Genomic DNA, 20,494 nt, shown 5'->3' on the forward strand with positions numbered 1-20,494 from the left:
CCCGCATCCCAGATGTGTGCTGCTGACTACGCTGGGTGGAACATAGGTGTTGCGGCAACAGGGCCACTAAAGATGGTCCCGGGAGAACTGGTTGTTCAGAACAGACACATCTTCTGGAAAAGCAGCTAAGAGCTGACTCATGGGTAAGCCTGCGTGCCTTGGCTGAATTCACTGGGGGCACTGATGCTTGCACGGCTGTTGGCGTGTGACAGTCACCATCACAGGCAGGAGTTCATGAGGCCAGACCTCCAGAAGCCAACTCTGCCTCCCATTTCCTCCCGCCCCCTCCTCTGTCTTGGTTTGGAAAAAGCAGCCAGGAGAGAAGAGCTCTGGAAGGCTGCCTGCTCCTCGAGGCACTGCACTGTCTGTTCTCTGGTCCCTCCCCGTCTCTGTATCTCTTAAGCTCCACTGAGCTTGGGGAAGCTGGAAGGAGAATTAACGTACCCGTGAATATCCATCTGTGGCTTGAACCCAGATTCTCCATCAAGAAGGAATAAGTTTCATTCACCTGACTCCAGGCCTGACATCAGTGTGCAGCCACCTGAAAGGCAGGAAAATCCTTCCTTTCTCCCTTCTGCCGGGTCTGCACTGCTCACAGGAAGCCTGCCTGACCGAGCTCTCATGTGGTGCCCTTCCCGTCAGCGGGTGCAGCTGTGACCCTCAGTCCTGAGCCAGTGACCATCTGCCTGCCCGTGGGCGCTGCTTTATGTGCTTGTTTTCGGTGGCTCTGCAAAGTGAGTGGGGTGCGTATTCAGTTCTGAAGACCCAGGTCCACAGTGGCTCAGCGGGTCTCAGCTGAACCGGCTGAGTCAGTGAGGCCCCAGGAGAGCCTCAGGATGCAGGCCCAGGGGTGAGGCCAAGGTGCTGGCACAGCGGCAAAGGACGGAGGAAAATACTTCTTCCAAGTCTGTGATAGACACTGTTTCAGCCATTTTCCAGACTCCAGAAGGAGGCAAGAGGAGAGAAAGCAGACGAGCCGAGAATTGCACCGTAGAGAAGATGGGACAGAAATCTGATCAGGGTTCTGTGAAGTGGGGACAGCCGTATCTGCACAATAGCCCCTCTGATCACAGCAGCCTCAGGGCCCCTCTGAGGAGAGTGCTGGTGAATATTAAAACCACATGCTGGTTCGTGGCTCTAAAGGTGCCGTAGAAACCCTGTGCTGTTACGTTTTGGAGTGGGTGATGTCGTGTGAAGGATGTCCACACTGCCAGGGACCGGTCCGCCCATTCAGGCCAGTGGTGGAGTCCTGGGGGGCAGGCATAGGGTGGTGTAGATGGGGCACGGAGGGGCCTTCTGGGAGAGACTTGATTTCTAAATATCAGTAGATCTGGAGCAGTGGGGTGGGGAGAGAGGACACAGAGTGGCTGATTTTTAAAAGGCACCCCTTCTCCGTTTTCCTGAGCATTATCAAGGGGCCGGCCCCTGCCAAATCCGGAGTGTCTGGGGAAGCGGGCACATTTGGGTCAATTCCTCTTTGGGCATCTGACACACACATTTCGTTCCTGGCAATGTACAGGCCTTATCACGATCGTGGGCTCTGAAATCAGAGAACCCTGGGCTCAGACCTCAGCCTGGATGTGACCAGCCATGGGGGCGCGGGCAGATCGGTAGCCTTCTTTCAGCCTCAGTCTCTTCATTTGTAAAATGGGCCTTCTGATGATGGCGAGGCCTGGGCGAGGGTGTGGGTGCGTTGCTGGCACAGAGCGAGGGCCCCGTCGCTCAGAGCTGTTGCTGATGTGATGGCAGCTCCCGCTGCTGTTACTGGGGAGATAGGCGTTGGCTGTGGGAAAGGAGTAAATGGGCTTTCCCGTGAAACAAATGCCTGGAGTCCTGGCCTCCAGGCAGCCAGGCGATCTGAGACGTTTTGCAGAGGTGCTTGGTGTCCCTTGGATTCCTGAGTATCTGAAGCGAAACACAATGGGCATGAGTCGGCACCTGCCCTGTTTGGGAGGTGGGTTTGCCCGGTGACGGGGAGACCCCTCGCAGAGCTGGACGGGCCTCAGACCCATGTGGTCCAGATACGGCCGATGTGTCATCCCTCACGGACCCTGGCCGCTGTGATCTCATAGAGAGCATCTCTGGCGAGGATGATCTCACCAGCTTTTTGGCAGCTCCCTCCCCTCCTACAGCTTAAACACAGGACAGATGCTTTCTCAGCTGAAACCTGAGAAGGTCCTGCTTTTTCTGTGCTCGCTGATGAGTGGAAAACGGATCCCTTTCTCCAAAGGGCATTCCTCCTGTGTTAGAAAACTGTCGCCGTGGCTCCCCACGGTGACGTTTGCTCAAGGCCAGCACGCCTGGTCATTTTAAACTCTGCCCAGATGTGTTTTTTTCCCCCCATGGTTATCTCTTATTTTCATAGCGTTTCTCAATATCTTCAGATTTTCTCTTAAAGTCTTGCTGTAATAGCCATGCTTTCCTTTGTGCCCCAAATGCCATGTCTGATTAAATGATTAGCAGAGACAAAAGGAAAAGGAAACTAAGACATTTGGCAGGAGCTGGGGGTGGGGGGTGGGGATGAGCATTGAGAGAACTCTGCAGCCGAAGTTGGGGTGGGGGGGTGCTGAGAAGCCTTTTCTGAAGGAGGAAGGAAGCTGGGGAGATTCACGGTGGGTTTGGAGGCAGAAGTAGAGGAAATGTGAAATGTACACGAGGTCTAGCCCAGAGTTTGGGGTCGATTTTGCATGGAAATAATATTCTAGCATAAGGCAAGCTGGTGCCCACTTTCAAAAGAGTCTCCCTAATCCTTTAAGTAGGTGTTACTCCGTAGCCGGGTCCCACCCTCAGGGTTTCGGATGCAGCAGCTCTGGGGCGCGGCCAGAGAATCTGCATTTCTACCCGGTGATGCTGAGGTTGCCGGTCCAGGACCGCCCTTGGAGAACCACTGCACAGAACAGAGGGATGCAGTTCTAAATTCCTGGCCCCATCCCAGCCACCCTGTCACCCTCTGTGGCCTCACAGTGCCTCCAGGATCAAGACACATTCTCTTCCAGTTTCCAGTGCCTTCCACGACCGACCTCTCACCCCGCCCACCTCGTGCTGCGGTGCAGCCTGGCGAACCCGTCCCCACCTTTCGCCTGGTTAGTTTCCCGGATGTTTCAGAGCTCCGGTAAATGTACCTCCTTCAGAAAGGTCACAGCCCGCAAGCGGTCCCTCTGTCATGTTCCAAGGCTCTGCACTCCCCTTGCAGCGTTTATTGTGGTTATAACCGACTCATGGTGTGATAGGTCTCCCCTGCAAGCCTAAAAGCTCCATGCTGCCAGGGGCCCTGCCGGCCTCGTTCGCTGCCGTGTATTCAGCCTCCCACACAATGCTGGGCACCGAGTAGGTGCACAGCAAATAGGACCTGAAAGAATGGATGAAGAATGAATCAGAATTCACATAGAAAGCACCTGGGTTAGTTCTTAGTGGAGATAAGTTCTCAGTATGTGTTCATTCTGTGCCTCCCCATCGCAACCCCTCAGCCTGTTGCCAGGGTGACCGGGACGGATGTTGCGGCATCTTCCTTCTAACTCTCTCTGGCTCTTCCGCCCAGAACAAGGTGTCTTCTTTCGTCCTTCCTGTTTGTCCTGTCCCAGGCACTGCCCTTTGTGTCTGCTTCGTATGTACGTGCCGGCTTACGGCGCCAGGAGGGGGCACTGTGTTGGCGCCCGTTTTGCAGTTAGGGATGAGGCCCTGGTGGTCAGGGAGTCACCCGGGGTGGGTGGGCACCTCTCACAGGGTGTCAGCGACACGCAGGGGCCATACTGCAGGGTCTGCGTGTTGAGTACAAGTCAGGAGTCCTGGACTGTCTCTCCAGTTCTGGATACAGGGATCGCTGAGACCACGCCCACCCTGCCGGCTGCTGGAAAGCACGGTTTCTGTGGAGGAAGCTACGGCTTCTCTCGTTTCTTTGAGTGAAATGATCAGCTGGCCCTTGTTTTCCTCGCCTGCTTTTGGCAACTCTGCCGTGTGCTTGGTGAGGTCACAGTTAAAGCGGGGCCCAGATCCCCCCCGGGGTTGGGTGGTCTGCCAGGAGAGCCTGGGGGACTGCAGGCTGAGTCTTTGGGCCTCGCCGGCCAAGGGGACACCCTGCAGAGCACAGATGCTGGAGGCGTCAAGTGACTTTGTTCTGTCAGGATGAGGCCACCACTCCTAACCGCGGGCAGGGAGGAGACCCCACGGCCATGGCGCCCCCGCATGGGCTCAGGGTCTGCTGCCACTGGGGAGTAGTGGGCCTGGGCTTCACTTCAATTTCTCTGAGCTTTTAGTTTTCTCACTGCGTGAAATGAGGCAAAAAAAAAAAAAAAAAAAAAAAAATCCATCTGATGGAAACATTGTGAAAATTCCATGAGTTAATTAATCTCTTCACCATCACCACCACCACCAAGACTGTTACAAGAAAATAATACTTATTGAGCCTTTATTGTAAGCCATGCCTGTCATAAGTGCTTTACAGGTGTTAACTCATTTCTCCTCGCACAACTCTGAGAGGGTTCCATTGGTACCCTCACTTCACATATGAGGAAACTGAGTCAGAGGAGGTAAAGGAATTTGCCTGAGGTGGGCACTGACTATGCTTCCTTTGACTTTGGTGGTCCTTGTTACGGTAGTAGATCGTCCCGTGTTTGGAAGGATGGTCCCAGAATGTTGAGTAGATAAGATTGACATGTAGATACTATTAAAAGATGCTGTAGAGTTAAGGGGGAGCAGGGACAGCCCGACACAGCGCCTGAATACCTAGGAGCTGGAGGTGCTTGGTCACAGGTGTGAGCTACTGAGTTGGCTGAGTTACAGCTTTGGGTCATGGCAGGCCCCCAGCAGGCCGCTGAGTCCTTGGGTCAGGAAGAACCTCACCACAGGCATTAGCCAGGACTGCAGCTGCTGGGAGCCGTGCTTGTCCTTATCGCCTTGTCCCAGTGCCCAGCGCTGAGCCGAGGGAAGGGAAGATGCCCCGTGTAAAGTTGCTGAGTTGAGAGGAGTGGGGTTGGCACGCCTGGAAGCAGTTGGAATGTTGTGCCTGTTCTAGACTCCAGAGTGAGGCCACTGAGAACATGGACTCTGGAATCAGCCTCTCTGGATTTGCATCCTGCCTCTGCATGGCCTTGGCAGGTTATTGAACCATCTCTACACCTCTAAAAATCATAACAGCACCCCTTTGTAGAGCTGTTGTAAAGCCTGAGGGAATTAATACCTGTAAGGGGCTTATACAGTAAGTCCTCTACATATGAACGACTTCCGTTCTGAGACTGCGTTCATAAGTCCAATTTGTTCGTAAGTTCAACAAAGTGAGCCTACGTACCCAACTAATGCTGTAATAGGTTTTTAATACTTTTAACACAAATAATACATAAACAAACACAAAAAATAAAACATTTAAAATTTTACAGCATAGTCCCTTGAAAAGTACAGTAGTCCAGTACAACAGCTGGCATACAGGGCTGGCATCGAGTGAACAGGCAAGAAGAGTTACTGACTGGAGGAAGGAGAGGAGGTGGGAGATGGTAGAGCTGAAGGCTCGTCAGCAACAGGAGACAGAGGACAAGCTGCAGTTTCATTCATGCCTGACGCTGATGGCACAGGTTCTACCCTCTTGAAAAAACGATCCAGTGATGTCTGGGTAGTAGCTCTTTTTTTCTTGTCATGGATGAATGACACTGACACCGTAGCACTGGATTGCATTCTGAACGGCTGCTGCAACCTTTGTGTACCATTTTAGGTTTGGGTCCTGTGCCTCAAAAACTAACAGTGCCTCCTCAAATAAAGAAAATCCTAGGACTTCCCTGGTGGTCCATTGGTTAAGAATCTGCCTGCCAATGCAGAGGACATGGGTTCGAGCCCTGGTCCGGGAAAATCCTACAGGCCGCGGAGCAACTAAGCCCGTGTGCCACGGCTGCTGAGCCTGCGCTCTAGAGCCCACGAGCCACAACTGCTGAGCTCGTGCGCCACAGCTACTGAGGCCTGCTCTCCTAGAGTCCGTGCTCTGCAACAAGAGAAGCCACCACAATGAGAAGCCCGCGCACCGCAACAAAGAGTAGCCCCCGCTCGCCGCAACTAGACAGAGCCCGCGTACAGCAACGAAGATGCAACGCAGCCAAAAATTAAAAAATAAATAATAAAAATAAATTATTAGAAAATTTTTTTAAAAAAGAAAGAAAATCCCCTTGCCCTTTCCTGCATCGTGAATCTCTTCGGTTCTTCAGTTACTTCTTCCTCCACTTTTGTTTCCATCATTATTGCTTGGCGCTTCTTAGCAGTACCAGCTACGTCACCGCTGCTTTTACGCTTGCTTCCGGACATCCTGGGCTTGAAATAAAGATACTGTACTACTGCGCTCTACACAGTACTGTATAGTAAAGTACATAAAGGCACATGTGACAATGTACGCCAGACACGTGAACTAACTTACGTGATCGGACATGTGAACGCACCTTCACATCTTTGAAAGTTTGCAACTTGAAGGTTCGTATGTAGGGGACTTACTGGCTAGGGCTTTAAATACTAAATCATCAGTACATGTAGGCTGTTATTATTGTTAAAAGGGACCTGGAAGCTTATACAATCAAGTTCAGGTATACTGATGATTAAAAATGACATCTGAGGTTGTGAGGATCACAAATAGGATTTATAACACATGCTTACCCCGAGGTGGTAGTGGCTGCTCAGAGCTGAGGGTGGAGAATTAGGAGGCTGAGTCTGGATGGGGCTGAAAAGTGGCTATGGTCGTGGTGAGAGCCACGTGGTGGGATGGGGAGCGGTGGGCTCCGTGCCGTCTGGCTGACCTCCTGGGGTTCAGTGAAGGACACGTGGTGTTGAGAGACGACTGGAGAGCCCAAATAACCAGCTTTGAGTCCTCAAAGGTTGCAGTGTTGAAGATGGTGGGCAGCTTTTCCTATCTCCTCGGGCTGAGGGGAGAGCAAAGGGAAGAAATTGGTTTCAGGTGGGACTCTTGGGCCTTGTGATAGACACACGGCCTTTTCCGATGGTGAGCATTGTTGGATGTGAATCAAGGGTCTGTGGAAGGTGCTAGAGCCCACATTTTCAAGAGAGTCTTGCCCCTCTGTTGATGGGGGTGTGGGGATATCATGTCCTCAAATGACCTTTCCAAGCAAGACCTTCTGATGGTGAGGGTTCATGGAGAACTAGAACAACAAAGAGGAGGAGGTTGGGGGCATCAGAGTATCCTTCTGAGTCAGAGGTGGCTCTTCAACCACAAGGGGTGAGGTGGTGCAGTCACTTGGGCCTGTGAGCATTGGGTGAACACAGGGCAGAGCAGGCCGTGTGTTCCTGCTGGTCTCTGGTCTTGCCTTGGGGCTGCCTCTTCACCCAGGTTCTGATGCATTCCCAGAGATATCCCTGACGTCTGTGTTCTCTTCCTGGTGTCTGGTTCCTGTAGTGCCATGCTTGTGTGCCTTAGTCACAGGCTGGGGCTGGGGCTAGACAGCTTGTGTCAGAGTGTGACATTCTATCTTCCCTGATGACCTTGAACCAGATGCTGTGACATTCCTCCCTGAGTTGAAGCTCAGTCAGTCCTCTTAAATTAATAACTTCAATTTCTGTGGCTACCACTATAAAACTACCAGATTTTTGTCTGTTTAATTCCTGCTAGGAGGTCACCTATTTTTATTTTCTTCTGGGATCATTTTTCTTCATCTCTTCTTCTTGTCACTTAGATTGATCTAATTTTTATCATTATTAGCAGAAAATTTACTTGGCAGGTATCATATCTTTTTATTCAGTCTCAGTACAGGGCCTAGTAGAGCACTAAATGTCATGGAAGTCTATCCTTCCTCCCTCCCTCCCTCCCTCCCTTCCTTCCTTCCCCCCTTCCTTCCTCCCTCCCTTCCTTCCTTCCTTCTATCCTCCCATGCATGCACTCATCCATCTACCTGTCCACCAACACGCTCGTACACCCACCTGTTCATTCATCAACCCATCCATCCATCCACTCATCCATCCATCCATCCATCCATCTACCCACCCATTCTACTACAAAGACTCTGAACACAGTGATGATCAGTTCCTCTATGATTTCGTAGTTAATGGGAGGTGTGGAATATTCTAGACAAAAGGCAGTCACTTACCTAATGGACACCATATTTTAGAAAAACTCCCCAGGCAGGAGTGTGTAAGGAGAGGCCAGAGGCAAACACCGTCCTCTAGATCCAGGCCCTCTTCTAGCAGTAGGCTCGAATAAGGAGCGTCTCTGTAGGGCCTTGTACACATGAGGGCTTCAGTGTGGGGGCTGAATTGAATAGGTTTGGAAAGAAGTGGGCATACTCTATCTAATACTGAGCACAGTGAGACCTCTGCCCCCTCAAACAATGTGGCATAATGGAGGGTGGAGAGAGGGGAGCAAGTGGGTTCCCTGGAGTAATGTCTTGAAGGTGTACGGTTCTCACCAGTGTGTGTTTTATTGAAATTGGTGAGCCGAAGTTGCCATATATTTATTCTCTTGGCACTTTTGTGACATGGCCAGTCATCTCTTCATGCAGAGAGTGGTACTGGAGAGATGAAAACAGTGACTCATCCGTGTCAGTTGTATGTTTGTCCTTTTAGATGCATTGTGTGTGCTGTGAGGAAGTGGAGTCACACTGCTTATCTTCTTCTACTCAGGTTGGAGTTATTCCTTCTTTAGCATCCTCACACGCACTCACATACACACAGTGTGGGGAGCAGAGTAGCAGAACTTGCTCGAACGCCGGGGAAGTCCCACGGGATCAGGGCTTTGGCCTGGATGATCCTCAGAGGGATTGTCTGTAAAATACAGTCTCCAGAGTTTTCTGAGGTAGAAGCTTCCTGAGGCTGACCACCAGAGGGTGACAAATACCAGTAATGATCTGCAGATTATTTTTTCCTTTACATTTATTTACTTTTGTATGCAAGAATTGGCTGGGATTTTTTTGGTTCTCATTAGTTTAGCTTCTTACCAGCTATGAGTGTTGATTTTTACAATGTGGTCAACAAAAGGAGAAGAGGGATGCATCAGCCTAATAATCGTCTGGCTCAAGACCAAAACTGTAAGCAGGATGTGGAGCTATCTTCTGTTTAATTTATTTTTTATTGAAGTATAGTCGATTGACAATGTTGTGTTAGTTTCAGGTGTACAGCAAAGCGATTCAGTTATATATATGTGTGTGTATATACACATATATGTGTAAATATATATATTTTGGAAGGCAACTTATAAGCAGTTCAGGGCTACTTGGAAATCTCTTGAGATTAACTTCCTACACCATTCCTTCTATCACTTATGCATATTTTGATTCTCCAAAAACTTCAAGTTTTATTTATTATTTTAAAATATTAACTATATATTCTTTTCCATAATGGTTTATTACAAGATTATTGAATATAGTTCAATATAGTTGAATATAGTTCCCTGGGCTATACCGTAGGATCTTGTTGTTTATCCATCCTATATATAATAGTTTGCATCTGCTAATCCCAAACTCCCAATCCACCCCCCTCCCACCCCACCTCCCCCGTCCTCTTGGCAAGCACAAGTCTGTTCTCTATGTCTGTGAGTCTGTTTTTGTTTTGTAAATAAGTTCATTTGTGTCATATTTTAGATTCCATGTGTAAGTGATATCATATGATATTTGTCTTTCTCTTTCTGACTTACTTCACTTAGTATGATAATCTCTAGATCCATCCATGTTGCTGCAAATGGCATTATTTCATTCTTTTTTATGGCTGGGTAGTATTGCATTGTTTATATGTACCACATCTTCTTTTTCCATTCATCTGCGCATGGACATTTAGGTTGTTTCCATGTCTTGGCTATTGTGTATAGTGCTGCTGTGAACATTTGGGTGCATGTATCTTTTTGAATTATAATTTTGTCCGGATATACGCCCAATAGTGGGATTGCTGGATCATAAGGCAGTTGTATTTCTAGTTTTTTGAGGAACCTCCATACTGTTTTCCATAGTGCCGCACCAATTTACGTTCTCACCAACAGTGTAGGAGGGTTCCCTTTTGTCCATACCCTCTCCAGCATTTGTTATTTGTAGACTTTTTTTTTTTTTTTTGCGGTACGCCGGCCTCTCACTGTTGTGGCCTCTCCCATTGCGGACCACAGGCTCCGGACGCGCAGGCTCAGCGGCCACGGCTCACGGGCCCAGCCGCTCCGCGGCATGTGGGATCTTCCCGGACCGGGGCATGAACCCATGTCTCCTGCATCGGCAGGCGGACTCTCAACCACTGCGCCACCAGGGAAGCCCCTATTTGTAGACTTCTTAATGATGGCCATTCTGACTGGTGTGAAGTGATATCACATTGTATTATAGTTTTGATTTGCATTTCTCTAATAATTAGTGATGTTGAGCATCCTATTGGTCATCTGTATGTCTTCTTTGGAGAAATGTCTATTTAGGTCTTCTGCCCATATTTGATTGGGTTATTTACTTTTCTGTTATGGAGTTGTACGAGCTGTTTGTATGTTTTGGATATTAAGCCATTGTCAGTTGCATCATTTGCAAATATTTTCTCCCATTCTGTAGGTTGTCTTTTCATTTTGTTTATTGTTTACTTTGCTGTGCAAAAGGATGTGGAGTTATCTTGATGACTTTTCAGGATATAATTTGACTCACAAATGTCTTAAAAATAAGTTTGCAGTATCTTGGGTGGTTGTGAAAATGGTTAAATATTTTTTGTGGTGTTTCCATGGCAGTTGTTTACATTTTTAACAATTGAAACGTAGACATTTATTTCTTTTTAAAGATATATCTGCCTTTTTCCTCCACAGCCAAAGATCTAAAGATCCTGTACAACCATAGATAAGTAGCACATGACATGAATATTTGAAATGGGTATTTGAAAGAATTCCTGCTTTGAATTTGCTTCAATTCTGTAAGCTCGTGTGGAATGCTTTCCTTGCACAGGACACAGCAGGCGGTGAGCAGAGCTGACCTGGTGCAGGTCTGTGCTCTCCAGTGGCTCAGGTGTATCCAGGTAACTGAGCTACTACAGTACCTTCAGGGGCTCCATTGTGTGAGGAAGCCTCCAGGGATCTTGCTGGCAGGTGGTGGTGGAGGTTTGAGAATAACTCTTCATAAAGACAGGGTCGCAGGATTTTTATGGTGGATGGGACCACAGAGATCAGAGTCCAATGCACATCTTCTATGGAAACATTTCTAAATGAAGCCTCTGGGTCTCTCTGGCACAGAGACCTAGGAGTTGGCATCCGGCCCTTCCCCATGGAGCACAGTACCCAGGTCATGTTTGCAGGTGGACAGCCCGAGCACACACAGTGCTGTACGGCGTTCTGTGCTGCAGGAGAGAAAAGTCTGGGGCCTCTCTCCTGATTTGATGTGGTCCAGGAATGTTAGATGTTTGCGGCTGTGACAATGTTTCAAGGAACAGAGGTCCCTTCAACTAAGTCATCAGAGGCTGATTAAACCCTGTGGGAAACCCCAGCCTGCTCAAACCCTGGGTTGTGGCCGTGTTAGCTGTGAGGCAATGAGTGATGCTGTTGCCGGTGTGAACTGCTTCCAAGTTGTTCTGGGCCTGGGTCCTGCTTGGGAGGGGCTTGCCTTCCTCGGCTCCAGCAGCCTGCTCACCGAGGACAGGTAGAAAGTGTGCCCAGGCAGCAGCTGCGAGGAGCTTCACCTCTCCATGGAAGCCCTGTTGTCTGTCTGTGCCACCTGGAAGGTCAGACACGGATGATGGATGCGTGGATGGCTTGCTGTCCTTAGGAGATTTTCCACCTGAAACTTGATACTCCATGTAGCACAGGTGCTGGTACAGGTCACCGTCCCTTTTCCTGACTCCACGTTTCATTACTCCGTTCCGTCGTCCCAGCTGATGAATCCATCCAGTGCTTCCCTGTATGTGTTTGGAGCCTTTTATACGTAATCGCTCTTTTAATCGTCCCAGCAGCCCTATGAGATGGGTACTGTCATGATTCCCATTTTCCCAGTGGGAAAACTGAGATATAGAAAGAGGTAACAGTGTGTCTAGAGTTTTCTGGACCTCCTGCTGCAGCATTCTGGCACTGGAGTCTGGCCCTGACTCACACTGGGATGACTTAGTAATCCTCAAGCAAGAGGTTCTTTGAGTTCAGCGTAGACCCAACTTCTTGGCATTCCTGGACCTCTTTGGCTCGCAGTTTTATTTGCTTTGGTAAACCGAACCGAACCAAACCAAACCAAACCAAACATTTAAAATAATTTGTTGTCTACATTTAAAAAAGTGGAGATTCCATCCAGACTGGGATTTGGCAGGTGCCGAATGGTTAGCCGATGGGCCAGAATCCAGGCTTCCTTCCCCACTGGGACCTGGGACCTGATTTTTTAAAATGGCACTGCCGTCTTTGCCTGATAGCCGTGTGTCACCGTGTGAGCATCTGTGTACTGGGAGTAGGAGAGGGGAGGGGAGACAGGCTGGCCCTTTACATTGAATGTCCTTTTATGGGAAAAAGGTCTGCTTACAATGAACATTCATTGAGTATGTTCAACTTTGAGCTCAGTCCAGTGGAATGATTTTTGAATACCTCTGCCTACCATGGTGAAATTTAATAAGCCAAAAAAATTCACACTTCCTTAGATAAATTTTAAAAAGTGAACTGGACCATTTAAATTTGCCTCCACAAACCCCTCATAAGTGCTAAGAAGAGAAGCAAAGCGATGGTTAGTGGAATATTTGTGAGTTGTAACTCTCTTATTTATCGACTCTAGGAATTTCTACATTTTTGCTATGGGAGATAAGAGTTTAGTTCACTTACACCACACCCCACCCCTGTCCCTCCTTTTAGTTTTTTTTACCCTCACAATTTTTGATTTTTACAATATTGTTTTTAATTCTCCCGAGGATTACCAAGGTGCCTATGAATCTTCTTAAGCTTCCGTTTCTTATCTGAACAACCCCATTTCTTGACTCCTTTAAAGCTGCTCCCTGCCTCTGTTAATTGGACCATTGACTTTTATATTGTCAAGGCTGATAGTTTAACTATAATCTAGCTTCTGGATTTTAGGTTACATTATTATGGCCAGGGCTATGAAGTACTCTTCACTGTAGAACTGTGTAGTATATGAGGACAGTGTTTTCTCTCTATAGGTCCAATGTCATGACACCTTTACAATTTGAAGAACACTATTCTTAGCATCAAGGTCAAATCACTTTTCTTACACTCTATAATTACTCAAAATCATGTCACATTTTTGTTTGCTTACTATTTAGATCATTGGATTTTTTGTGAGGTTTTTGGTTTCTCCTGGAGTTTCCAGTTGCCTTTCTTTTTTCTTGTTGGGAGCGGAAACATATGTCTTCATCCTTATTCCTCATATCATATCATCATATCAGTAATACTTTCCAGCTTTGTGCTCATTTTCCCTGTTGCATGGAATCTGACCACTTTTCTCCTGGAAGGTCTTATGGAGCTGATTTCTTATTTTAATCTGTTGTTTCTAAGCCTGATGTACAGCAATCATTTTCTAAATATTATTCTTTTTACTGGATTTCTAGGAGTAGGTCAACTTTTTCCTATATCCTACTGTCCTTTTGCTTGGTTTTCTTTGGGTTTTTTTGAGTATATCCTCAAGTAATTTCCTCTGGAAGGTGTATGCATGGTCATATTTTGATTCTTTGTGTGTATGCAATGGTCCATATTTTGCCCTCACATTTGATTGATAGTTTAGCTGAGACTTGCCAGTTGAAAATCTTTTTCGCTCAAATTTTCAAGGTGTTGCTTCATTGGCTTCTAGCATAAAGTTTGCTAGTGGAAAGTCATATATTTCCCTGGATGAGGCCAGCACTTTGTCTCTGGAAGTTGGTTGTCGTGGAAATTTCTCAAGAAAGTGTTTACATCTGTTTTTTTTTTTTTTTTTTTTTCATTTTTCCGGCATGGCACTTGATAGGCTCCTTCAATGTGAAAACTAATATCTCTTTTCATTCTGGGGAATTTTCTTCTACTAGTTCTTTGATAATTCAAACTATAATTATTTGGAGGTTACAATTGTTATCTTGATTGCCTCTTATTTGTTCCCTCAAATTTTTCAACAGAATTTTTTCTATGTTCTGGACATTTTCCTGATTACACCTCTTTATTTATACAATTATTGTTAATTTTCAAGAGCTCTTTCTCTTATCTATTCCTTTTCTATAGAGATACATTTTTTTAGATGCAAATGCTTCTGTAATCCTCTGTAGATATCAATTAGAGATTGTTTTTCAGAATTCTGCTCCCTGAATTATCTTTTTTTTTACAGCTTTATTGGAGTATAATTGCTTTACAATGGTGTGTTACTTTCTGCTTTATAACAAAGTGAATCAGTTATACATATACATATGTTACCATATCTCTTCCCTCTTGCATCTCCCTCCCTCCCACCCTCCCTATCCCACCCCTCTAAGTGGTCACAAAGCCCCAAGCTGATCTCCCTGTGCTATGTGGCTTCTTTCCACTAGCTATCTGTTTTACATTTGGTAGTGTATATATGTCCATGCCACTCTCTCACTTTGTCACAGCTTACCCTTCCCCCTCCCCATATCCTTAAGTCCATTCTCTAGTAGGTCTGTGTCTTTATTCCTGTCTTACCCCTAGGTTCTTTATGACATTTCTTTTCTTAAATTCCATATATATGTGTTAGCATACGGTATTTGTCTTTCTCTTTCTGACTTACTTCACTCTGTATGACAAACTCGAGGTCCATCCATCTCATTACAAATAGCTCAATTTCGTTTCTTTTTATGGCTGAGTAATATTCCATTGTATATATGTGCCACATCTTCTTTATCCATTCATCCGATGATGGACACTTAGGTTGTTTCCATCTCCTGGCTATTGTAAATAGAGCTGCAATAAACATTTTGGTACATGACTCTTTTTGAATTATGGTTTTCTCAGGGTATATGCCCAGTAGTGGGATTGCTGGGTCATATGGTAGTTCTATTTGTAGTTTCTTAAGGAACCTCCATACTGTTCTCCATAGTGGCTGTACCAATTCACATTCCCACCAGCAGTGCAAGAGTGTTCCTTTTCTCCACACCCTCTCCAGCATTTATTGTTTCTAGATTTTTTGACGATGACCATTCTGACTGATGATATCTCATTGTAGTTTTGATTTGCATTTCTCTAATGATTAATGATGTTGAGCATTCTTTCATGTGTTTGTTGGCAGTCTGTATATCTTCTTGGGAGAAATGTCTGTTTAGGTCTTCTGCCCATTTTTGGATTTTTTGTTATTGAGCTGCATGAGCTGCTTGTAAATTTTGGAGAGTAATCCTTTGTCAGTTGCTTCATTTGCAAATATTTTCTCCCATTCTGAGGGTTGTCTTTTGGTCTTGTTTATGGTTTCCTTTGCTGTGCAAACACTTTTAAGTTTCATTAGGTCCCATTTGTTTATTTTTGTTTTTATTTCCATTTCTCTAGGAGGTGGGTCAAAAAGGATCTTGCTGTGATTTATGGCATAGAGTGTTCTGCTTATGTTTTCCTCTAGAGTTTGATAGTTTCTGGCCTTACATTTAGGTCTTTAATCCATTTTGAGCTTCTTTTTGTGTATGGTGTTAGGGAGTGATCTAATCTCATACTTTTACATGTACCTGTCCCGTTTTCCCAGCACCACTTATTGAAGAGGCTGTCCTTTCTCCACTGTACACTCCTGCCTCCTTTATCAAAGATAAGGTGACCATATGTGTGTGGGTTTATCTCTGGGCTTTCTATCCTGTTCCATTGATCTATCTTTCTGTTTTTGTGCCAGTACCATACTGTCTTGATTACTGTAGCTTTGTAGTATAGTCTGAAGTCAGGGAGCCTGATTCCTCCAGCTCCGTTTTTCGTTCTCAAGATTGCTTTGGCTGTTTGGGGTCTTTTGTGTTTCCATACAAATTGCGAAATTTTTTGTTCTAGTTCTGTGAAAAATGCCAGTGGTAGTTTGATAGGGATTGCATTGAATCTGTAGATTGCTTTGGGTAGTAGAGTCATTTTCACAATGTTGATGCTTCCAATCCAAGAACATGGTATATCTCTCCATCTATTTGTATCATCTTTAATTTCTTTCATCAGTGTCTTATAATTTTCTGCATAGAGGTCTTTTGTTTCCTGAGATAGGTTTATTTCTAGATATTGTATTCTTTTTGTTGCAGTGGTAAATGGGAGTGTTTTCTTGATTTCACTTTCAGATTTTTCATCATTAGTGTATAGGAATGCCAGAGATTTCTGCATTAATTTTGTATCCTGCTACTTTACCAAATTCATTGATTAGCTCTAGTAGTTTTGTGATAGCATCTTTAGGATTCTCTGTGTATAGTATCATGTCATCTGCAAACAGTGACAGCTTTACTTCTTCTTTTCCGATTTGGATTCCTTTTATTTCCTTTTCTTCTCTGATTGCTGTGGCTACAACTTCCAAAACTATGTTGAATAAGAGTGGTGAGAGTGGGCAACCTTGTCTTGTTCCTGATCTTAGTGGAAATGCTCTCAGGTTTTCACCATTGAGGACGATGTTGGCTGTGGATTTGTCATATATGGCCTTTATTATGTTGAGGAAAGTTCCCTCTATGCCTACTTTCTGGAGGGTTTTTATCATAAATGGGTGTTGAACTTTGTCAAAAGCTTTCTCTGCATCTATTGAGATGATCATATGGGTTTTCTCCTTCAATTTGTTAATATGGTGTATCACATTGATAGATTTGCGTATATTGAAGAATCCTTGCATTCCTGGGATAAACCCCACTTGATCATGGTGTATGATCCTTTTAATGTTCTGCTGGATTCTGTTTGCTAGTATTTTGTTGAGGAGTTTTGCATCTATGTTCATCAGTGATATTGGCCTGTAGTTTTCTTTCTTTGTGACATCTTTGTCTGGTTTTGGTATCAGGGTGACGGTGGCCTCGTGGAATGAGTTTGAGAGTGTTCCTCCCTCTGCTATATTCTGGAAGAGTTTGAGAAGGATAGGTGTTAGCTCTTCTCTAAATGTTTGAAAGAATTCGCCTGTGAAGCCATCTGGTCCTGGGCTTTTGTTTGCTGGAAGATTTTTAATCACAGTTTCAATTGCAGTGCTTGTGATTGGTCTGTTCATATTTTCTATTTCTTCCTGATTCAGTCTTGGCATGTTGTGCATTTCTAAGAATTTGTCCATTTCTTCCAGGTTGTCCATTTTATTGGCATAGAGTTGCTTGTAGTAATCTCTCATGATCTTTTGTATTTCTGCAATGTCAGTTGTTACTTCTCCCTTTTCATTTCTAATTCTACTGATTTGAGTCTTCTCCCTTTTTTTCTTGATGAGTCTGGCTAATGGTTTATCAATTTTGTTTATCTTCTCAAAGAACCAGCTTTTAGTTTTACTAATCTTTGCTATTGTTTCCTTCATTTCTTTTTCATTTATTTCTGATCTGATCTTTATGATTTCTTTCCTTCTGCCAACTTAGGGGGTTTTTTTTGTTCTTCTTTCTCTAATTGCTTTAAGTGCAAGTTTAGGTTGTTTATTCGAGATGTTTCCTGTTTATTAAGGTAGGATTGTATTGCTATAAACTTCCCTCTTAGAACTGCTTTTGCTGCATCCCATAAGTTTTGGGTCGTCGTGTCTCCATTGTCATTTGTTTCTAGGTATTTTTTTATTTCCTCTTTGATTTCTTCAGTGATCACTTCGTTATTAAGTAGTGTATTGTTTAGCCTCCATGTGTTTGTATTTTTACAGATCTTTTCCTGTAATTGATATCTAGTCTCATAGCTTGTGGTCAGAAAAGATACTTGATACAATTTCAGTTTTCTTAAATTTACCAAGGCTTGATTTGTGACCCAAGATATGATCTATCCTGGAGAATGTTCCATGAGCACTTGATAAAAATGTGTATTCTGTTGTTTTTGGATGGAATGTCCTATAAATATCAATTAAGTCCCTCTTGTTTAATGTATCATTTAAAGCTTGTGTTTCCTTATTTATTTTCATTTTGGATGATCTGTCCATGGGTGAAAGTGGGGTGTTAAAGTCCCCTACTATGAATGTGTTACTGTCAGTTTCCCCTTTTATGGCTGTTAGTATTTGCCTTATATATTGAGGTGCTGCTATGTTGGGTGCATAAATATTTACAATTGTTATATCTTCTTCTTGGATTGATCCCTTGATCATTATGTAGTGTCCTTCTTTGTCTCTTCTGATAGTCATTTTAAAGTCTGTTTTGTCTGATATGAGAATTGCTACTCTCGCTTTCTTTTGGTCTCCATTTGCATGGAACATCTTTTTCCATCCCCTCACTTTCAGTCTGTATGCGTCTCTAGGTCTGAAGTGGGTCTCTTGTAGACAGCATGTATATGGGTCTTGTTTTTGTATCCATTCAGCCAGTCTGTGTCTTTTGGTGGGAGCATTTAATCCATTTACATTTCAGGTAATTATCGATATGTATGTTCCTATTCCCATTTTCTTAATTGTTTTGGGTTTGTTATTGTAGGTCTTTTCCTTCTCTTGTGTTTCTTGCCTAGAGAAGATCCTTTAGCATTTGTTGTGAACCTGGTTTGGTGGTGCTGAACTCTCTCAGCTTTTGCTTGTCTGTAAAGGTTTTAATTTCTCCATCTAATCTGAATGAGATCCTTGCTGGGTAGAGTAATCTTGGTTGTAGGTTTTTCCCCTTCATCTCTTTAAATATGTCCTGCCACTCCGTCCTGGCTTGCAGAGCTTCTGCTGAAAGATCAGCTGTTAACCTTATGGGGATTCCCTTGTGTGTTATTTGTTGTTTTTCCCTTGCTGCTTTTAATGTTTTTTTCTTTGTATTTAATTTTTGACAGTTTGATTAATATGTGTCTTGGCGTGTTTCTCCTTGGATTTATCCTGTATGGGACTCTCTGTGCTTCCTGGTCTTGATTAACTATTTCCTTTCCTATATTAGGGAAGTTTTCAACTATAATCTCTTCAACTATTTTCTCAGTCCCTTTCCTTTTCTCTTCTTCTTCTGGGACTCCTATAATTCGAATGTTGGTGCGTTTAATGTTGTCCCAGAGGTCTCTGAGACTGTCCTGAGTTCTTTTCATTCTTTTTTCTTTATTCTGCTCTGCAGTAGTTATTTCCACTATTTTATCTTCCAGGTCACTTATCCATTCTTCTGCCTCAGTTATTCTGCTGCTGATACCTTCTAGAGTATTTTTAATTTCATTAATTGTGTTGTTCATCTTTGCTTGTTTCATCTTTAGTTCTTCTAGGTCCTTGTTAAATGTTTCTTGCATTTTCTGTGTTCTATCTACAGGATTTTGGATCATCCTTACTATCATTATTCTGAATTCTTTTTCAGGTAGACTGCCTATTTCCTCTTCATTTGTTAGGTCTGGTGGGTTTTTATCTTGCTCCTTCATCTGCTGTGTGTTTTTCTGTCTTCTCATTTTGCTTATCTTACTGTGTTTGGGGTCTCCTTTTTGCAGGCTGCAAGTTTGTAGTTCCCGTTGTTTTTGGTGTCTGTCCCCAGTGGCTAAAGTTGGTTCAGTGGGTTGTGTAGGCTTCCTGGTGGAGGGGACTAGTGCCTTTGTTCTGGTGAATGAGGCTGGGTCTTGTCTTTCTGGTGGGCAGGTCCACGTCTGGTGGTGTGTTTTGGGGTGTCTGTGGACTTATTATGATTTTAGGCAGCCTCTCTGCTAATGGGTGGGGTTGTGTTCCTGTCTTGCTAGTTGTTTGGCATAGGGTGTCTAGCACTGTAGCTTGCTGGTCATTGAGTGAAGCTGGGTGTTGGCGTTGAGATGGAGATCTCTTGGAGATTTTTGCCATTTGATACTACGTGGAGGTGGGAGGTCTCTTGTGGACCAGTGTCCTGAAGTTGGCTCTCCCACCTCAGAGGCACAGCACTGACTCCTGAGTGTAGCATCAAGAGCCTTTCATCCACACGGCTCAGAATAAAAGGGAGGAAAAGGAAGGAAGGAAGGAAGGAAGGAAGGAAGGAAGGAAGGAAGGAAAGAAAGAAAAGAAAAGAAAGAAAATAAAAGAGAATAAAATAAAGTAAGGTAAAATAAAATAAAGTTATTAAAATAAAAAAATAATTATTAAGAAAAAAATTTTTTAAAAAAGTAAAAAAAAAAAAAAAAACCAAAGAACGGACGGATAGAACCCTAGGACAGATGATGGAAGCAAAGCTATACAGACAAAATCTCACACAGAAGCATACACATACACACTCACAGAAAGAGAAAAAGCGAGAAAAAAAAAAATATCTTTGCCCCCAAAGTCCACCTCCTCAATTTGGGATGACTCGTTGTCTATTCAGGTATTGCACAGATGCAGGGTACATCAGGTTGATTGTGGAGATTTAATCCGCTGCTTCTGAGGCTGCTGGGGGAGATTTCCCTTTCTCTTCTTTGTTCTCACAGCTCCCAGGGGCTCAGTTTTGGATTTGGCCGCGTCTCTGCATGTAGGTCGCCTGAGGGCGTCTGTTCTTTGCTCAGAAAGGACGGGGTTAAAGGAGCCGCTGATTCGGGGGCTCTGACTCACTCAGGCCGGCGGGAGGGAGGGGCACGGAGTGCGGGTTGAGCCTGCAGCGGCAGAGGCCGGTGTGAAGTTGCACCAGCCTGAGGCGCGCCATGCGTTCTCCCGGG

The 20,494-nt window shown here is 44.8% G+C and overlaps 1 protein-coding gene across 1 annotated transcript in view; it reads left to right on the forward strand.

The window, feature by feature from the left end:
* Window positions 1-20,494, forward strand: part of ACOXL (acyl-CoA oxidase like) — a 380,307-nt gene that overhangs the window by 75,670 nt on the left and 284,143 nt on the right. The window lies entirely within an intron of this gene.

The sequence above is a fragment of the Globicephala melas genome, chromosome 12 (assembly GCF_963455315.2).
Source record: "Globicephala melas chromosome 12, mGloMel1.2, whole genome shotgun sequence".
In the NCBI taxonomy this organism is placed as follows: domain Eukaryota; kingdom Metazoa; phylum Chordata; class Mammalia; order Artiodactyla; family Delphinidae; genus Globicephala; species Globicephala melas.